Here is a 7,377-nt window from a genome sequence, read left to right as displayed (position 1 = left end):
TCGCTATAAATCACAATCCCGCCATCCCCTGAAGGAATGATCAACACTGGAGCAGTAACCAGCCGGTGCTTCAACTCCTGAAAGCACTGTTCGCTCTCACTGGTCCACTCAAACTGGACTCCCTTCCTGCTCAATCGTGTTAGAGGTCTACGTAGTTTAGAGAAACCCTCTACGAACGGATGATAGTAACCCGCCAGTCCCAGAAAACTCCGAACCTCATGAACATTCTTCAGCCATACCCAGTCGACCATAGCTTCAATCTTGCTAGGATCAATTGATATACCATCCCTAGTAACCACATGGCCTAAGAACGCAATCTGACTCAACCAGAATTCACGCTTCTTCAATTTAGCATACAACTTCTTCTTCTACAGAATCTGTAACACTAACCTCAAATGATCCACGTGCTCTTCCATATTCCTCGAGTATACCAGAATGTCATCAATGGATACCACTACGAATCGATCTAGGTACTCATGGAAAACCCTGTTCATCAGATCCATGAACACCGTCGGAGCATTCGTTAACCTAAATGACATGACTGAGAACTCATAGCGGCCATATTTGGTCTGAAAAGATGTCTTCGCTACATCCTCCGCTCTAACCCTCACCTGATGATATCCTGACCGTAAATCGATCTTCGAAAAGACCCGTGTTCCCTGTAACTGATCAAAGAGATCATCTATACGCGGTAAAGGATAGTGATTTTTCGTAGTCACCTTATTAATCTCACGGTAATCAATGCACATCCGTATCGACCCGTCCTTCTTCTTTACAAATAGTACTGGAGCTCCCCAAGGCGAAACACTAGGTCGAATGAATCTCCTGTACAGTAGTTCCTGTAATTGCTCCTTCAACTCCCGAAGTTCTGTTGGAGCCATCCGGTATGGAGCTTTAGGGATTAGTGCTTTACTGGGTAGTAACTCTATCGCAATCTCCACCTCACAATCTGGAGGTAAATGGGGTAAATCATCTGGAAACACATCCGGGAATTCGCTGACTACCCTAATTTCCTCGAGTCTCAACTCATCCCACGACGGTTCCTTCATACAAGCTAGGTACCCCTGACATCCATCCAAGAGTAGCCTTCTCGCCTGTAGTGCCGACAGAATCTGTGGCACTGAATGCACACATGATCCCACGAATTCGTACTCCTGCTCCCCAGGAAGTCTTAAAACTACCACCTTCTTACGACAATCGATCACAGCATAACTGGAGAACAACCAATCCATCCCTAGAATGACATCGAACCCTGACATGTCATATACAACAAGATTCACCGGTAGCAGCTTTCCTTAAATTTCCACTAGGCAGTCTACCAACATCTTCCTACAGAAAGATACACTCCCAGATGGCATAGTAACAGATAACACCTTATTCATGTCTCGGGTCTCAACCCCACACCATCCCACAAAAGTCACAGATACAAAGGAATGGGTTGCACCCGAATCAAACAAATTAAAAGCTTTATTCGAAAGCAATAATAAGGTTCCTATCACCACGTTACCTGCATGCTCAGCATCCGCTGGAGTAAGAGAGTATACTCTAGCTAGAGCTGTATTGTTTGAATGGTTCCCCGAGGTATCTGATTACTCCCTCGGTCCCCACTAACTGTAGACACATCTCGCCTCGGTGCATGACAATCACAAGACGTGTGCCCTGGCTAGCCACAATTATGGCTGTTACCCCCAAATGACCAGTACTCACCCTCGTGCCACCTATGACATCTGGTACAACGACCACCAGTCTGGCTCATTTGAGAATCCCAACGCTCGGTATTCTGGCTATAACCCGAGCCTTTGTTTCTATTTTTCCACAATCCCTGATGAGATCCTGTCTAAGAAACAGAAGGTACTGTCCTCTTTCTCGATTCCTAATCCACCTTATCCTCTCGAATACCGACCTCAATCACCGTGGCTTTATCCACCAACACCGAGAACTCACAGAACTGAAGCATACCCACAAGTCTGCGGATATCCTTCCTCAAGCCCTTCTCGAACCTCCGAGTCTTCTCACACTCGCTCGAGATCATACATGGTGCAAAGCAGGATAGCTCTAGGTACCAAGCCGCATACCCTTGCACCGTTATACTCCCTTGAGTTAGAGCAGAAAACTCATCTGCCTTCGCATCACGTACTAAAGCCGGGAAGTATATGTCCAAGAACACCTCCTTGAAACGGCTCCACATCACCTCCTCAAAACCGACTCTTCGCTTCCCCAGCAGACTCATCGCAGTCCACCATCGATCTGCCTCCCCAAACAGCTAGAAAGTAGCATAGAGGACTCACTGCCTATCCGTGTAGTGCAAGAATTTCAGAATCCTCTCAGTCTTCTCCATCCAGTCCTCTACTGTCATCGGGTTAGGTCCTTTAGAGAACATCGGAGGATGCATGCGTGTGAACCTCTCAATGGTGCACCCCGCAACAGTTGGAGAGCGCTCACGCCTCCTCACACTCCTCCAGATCTCTCGTAATACTTGCCTCGTCAAACATCGAGGCACAGAAGGAGACTCATCACTCGTAGTCTCCTCGGAACCACTTGCCAGGTTATTATCCTTGTGCTCCATTCTGCATCACAATAGGAATCTATCAGCATCCCTACAACACATACAATTAACACAATGATCTACACTTATCGTGTTAACTACTCCCTGCCAGGTCTAGGTTTGTCCTATCACATCGACACGAAAGTCATCAATGATCTGCCCTGTTTTTACTGAAATCGTCATCCCAGGAAAAACAAGGAATACCATCAACAAATCTCGATCTAGCAACCAAACAACCCTTAACCAACTCTACCCATATCCACATTTTTTACTCTAGTATGTACTCACGACTAAGCCTAACCAAGTCTGCAAGATCTAGTAACCTGGTTAGCTCTGATACCAAGCTGTCACGCCCCGAACCCCAAAATGGGACCCAAGGGTGAAAATGTAATCTAACATGTCCCTGTATCCGATAAAACATCCAAAGATACAATACAAAGGATGAGGGTCCAACCTCGTGGGGTTCCCAGGCACCCTAAACACATCCAAAGACAATCATATACGTAGCGAAAAAAGGTCGTTCTATATATACATATGTCGTACCATACCAGAGTTTATATAAGAGCAAAATATGGCTCTATCACAACGTACAAACAGGTGTCCAAACACATCTCAAAATGGCAACCCACCAAAAATACAGTCCTAGCACTTACCCAAGTGCTAATGCAGTACATCGATCACTACGCTCCCTACACTAAGACGCTAGTTCCGATTACTCAAAGGACCTATAAAAATATACGTATAACAGGGGTGAGACACCTCTCAATAAGGAAGAACATAGGTTATATCGGTTTGTGGCATTTGAGTATTATCATGAGACAACATACACGCAGTTAAATGCAGTCTCGTACTAATTTACACAGTACATACTCGCACGCACACACATGATCAGCAAACCTGGTGTTGTCACACCCATCAGCCCGAAGCTAGTCTGCGACAATTTGGCTTTGGCCCGTAGCCAACCCGCGAAGCACGGCGCCACCGGCACATGGCTAGTCCTCGACTCCCATGGCATCATACCGGCGTATAACTAGTGGATCCACACCCTTCAGCCTTATCTGCCGGAATAGGTTCATGCCCTCGGATATAGAGTCGGACACTCTTACCCACATGGCAGGTGATAAACACGCGCCTCAGGTGATAAACACACACTCTTAGATATAGAGCCGGACACTCTTGCCTATATGACAGGCGATAAACACACACCCTCGGATATAGAGCCGGACACTCTTTCCCATATGGCAGGCAATAAATACAAGCCCTCGGATATAGAGCCGAACACTCTCAGTACTTGGAACAATTTCGGAACCGTTTTCCTACTAGTATGTCAACATATCACAGACACATGCATGCTCATATAACCAAACAAACGACACCCATTTGGTAATCTAAATCATGATTTTTCAAAAAGATACAGTTTAAATAAGTCAAGGCACGACCATCCCAATAACACAGTATAAATCATCATATACATAGGTTTTCATCAAAACCAGGGATTCAGCCCGTCGCCCTCTTCTTCCCAAAACTGGAATAATGAAAAACCCATAGTTTTCCTCGTCAGATCCCCCCAAATGAGTAGTCATAACACATAGGACCGTGAACCACAGTTCCACCGAGTCCGATTTCAAAAATAACCAATATAAACATAGTTCCTCTTACCTTTTCCCCGAATAGCCAATCCCGAACTCCAAGGTCCCTAAACAACAAACCGAGTTCCAAAACCTACAATCAACAGTATATAATATACTCACAACACAGTTGGCTACAAAACTACCAAATCAGAATTGAAAATCAAGCCTTACCTCGATTTTATGCCAAAACCCAAAAATCTTTGAAACGAGATTTTGATCCGTAGAAGTTGTAAAGAATCCTTCCACGATCCTCAAGGAAACTTTAGATTTCATATTCCATCAACGATCGGCGAAGAAATCTAGAGAGAGAGAGAGAGAGAGTAGGGAGAGTTCTAGAGAGAGAGAGATAAGGTTGAGTTTTCTTAGCTTGGAAGAAATGAAAAATCCTATTTATAGCCCTTTGACGCAGCCCAAGTCGTCGACGAAATGGTGCCTTCGTCGACGAATCTTCTGTTACCTTCATCGATGAATCGGTGGCCTCGTCAAGGAATCTAAGATCACCGATTTTTTTGAAACCCCTTGGCTTCTTCTTATCGACAAGTCTTTGAATTTCTTCGACGAGAAGAACAAAGGCTTTGTTGATGAAATATGGCTTCGTCGACGAAATATGCCAAATTCCCAATTTGCCCCTCTCTTATTCATTTAGACCCAGTTATTATGGTTCGGGTTCTTACATATATAGTATCATACCAAAATCTATATAAGTTAGGATGTACATTTCCATAATACAAAACATACCCCAGGTGTCTACAAAACCATCCCGACAACCCGGATACCGAAACTCGTACCTAATAGGTACTAGTAGTAGCTAACGACACCCCCGCTTCCAGACGCTAGGATGCTAATTACAGCTACTCGAAAGACTTGAAAAACATTGTACATACATTCAGGGTGAGACACCTCTCAGTAAGGAAGAAAGTAGGTTATATCACTGTGTGGCATACCAGTGTTATTTTACATAAAATATAACACTATACAATACAATATAGTTCCAAAAAATTTTCATACAGTTCCATACAATTCCAGTATTTTCACAATTGCATTCCACTACATACGATGCCCAAAACATATAGTCAGTGTCATCACATTAGTACGCAACTACACAAGGTAACCTAAGACTCATAGCAATTACATTGCTACATACGCAACTATGCTATGAAACTCAAAGCTTCAAGTGATTACATTGCCAATATGATGTAGCTCACACAAGTACGCAACTACGATAAGAACTCAAGTTTCACAGCGATTACATTGCCAACATGCAAGGTAGTCTGCCCTACCTTTACTAGAATCATCATCTTAGGAAAAACATGGAATACCATCGACAAATCCTGATTTAGCAACAAAACAACCCTCGACGAACACTACCCATCTCCTACATCCTATACCCTAGTATGTACGCATCAATACTCTTAACCAAGTCTACAAGACCTAGTAACCTGGTTAGCTCTGATACCAAGCTGTCTTGCCCCGAACCTGCAGGTGGGTCCCAAGTGTGAATATAGTAACCTAACTTGTCTCTGTATCAATTCAAACATACATGATACGATACTAAAAAAAAAAAAAATCTGACCCCGTGGGGTACATGATTACGGCTTTACGGTTTATATTTTTAATTAAATGTCCAAATTTGTCCAATATTTTAATAAAGTGCCAAAATTATCATTCTTGAGTTTTATTGTGCAATTTACGAATTTTTGATAATTTTTTATCACAGGAAAAGTCCCGGGAACCAAAACCAACACCTGTTCGTATTTCGTGCATAACTTTTTTGTACGAGTTCTAATCGAGACGATTCAAATTTTTGGAGAAAGAGGAAAGGATTATATAAACCTTTTATGTTTCGAGTTTTGTGAGAAACGGGCTCCAAAAGGGTCAAATTTGGCGATGAACAGAGAACAAAAAAAATAAAAAAAATATATATATGGATATATGATGTGACCCGGCCATGCAAGCCGAGTCAGCTCTTTCCAAATGGGTATGGGTTATCCGGGTCAGTTCTCTCCAGCACGAGTCATAGGGCTTCACTACCCCCTTCTATATATATTTTCCCTTTCTCTTCCTATTAGGCGCTGCCCCCAGCCAACTCTCTTCTCTCTTCTCTTTCTCCTTCTCTTCTTCTTCTCTTTACCTTGATTTTTTCCCACCCTCTCTTTCTCTGTTTCAGTTTGTCTTTCTTCTTCCCTATTCTCCCTCTCTGTATTCCCTTCCCCCTCTGTTCTTTCATTCTCTCCCTCTTTGGAAATCTCTCCGCTAGAACCAGTACCAACCGGAGGCCACAACTCCAGCTTCATCCTCTGCCGCGAGCCACCGGCCCACGCACCATCCACATGCTGCCAGCACCCGAGAGTTCCACTTTATCCCTACTTCAGAAAGATCCTCCAAGGCACCCGTAGCAACAGCTTCCCTACTCCTCTTCTCTGCCAGTAGGTCCTCCGGTAGCCTTCCAAAATTTGCAACAGCATATCAGCAACCTCCAAGGCCAGCACAGCCTCTAGAGTCCAGCATCCTACAGTCCTCCTTCACAGCAGATTCCAGCCCAGCTCTCGGTGGCTCTCCTCTTCAGCAGCTACTCCTTCCAGCAGCACCTTCAAGCCTCTGCCAGTCCAAGCCCTGGCTAACCAGCAGCTCTTCATGGCTTGCTCCTTTTCTCTCTTTCTCATCTTCTCTCTTTATCCTTTTCTTTTCTTTTCTTTTCTTTTCCTTTCTGTTTATTTATTGCAATGAAATAATGTTTTTTTTATTTGTTAAAGTTACTGGAAGTTTAGAGTTTAAGTTTTTGTTAAGAGATTTTGATATTTTTATTATGAAAGTTTAATTTTTTTATTTACTTATATTGTTCTTAATTAAAGTTAGTGTTAGGACCCAAGCATTTAAATTAGTTGTTTTTTTTTGTTCTTATTATTTATTTTTTGTTGATTTAAATTAGTTGTTTTTACTGAAGCTTGGTTTAGTTAGGATCCATTTTATTAAAGTTTATACTTTTAAAGTGCTCCGTTTGCGTAAAATTGTGATTTTATTTTGAGTTCTTAGTTTCGTTAAGGGTCCGATTTTTATTGCGCGTGTGCGTATTTGGTTGAGTTTCCATTGTGTGTTTTTAATTCCATGTTCTAGGTTACCATTTTTAATTAACGCGTGTCCCAATGTTTCCGTGAGTAGATTAGGGTTTCCATTGTTTCCTCCTTAGTTCCATGCATGTTA

This window comes from Malania oleifera, chromosome 1 (assembly GCF_029873635.1).
Source record: "Malania oleifera isolate guangnan ecotype guangnan chromosome 1, ASM2987363v1, whole genome shotgun sequence".
NCBI classification, from domain to species: Eukaryota; Viridiplantae; Streptophyta; class Magnoliopsida; order Santalales; family Ximeniaceae; genus Malania; species Malania oleifera.
This window is presented reverse-complemented; position numbering follows the sequence as displayed.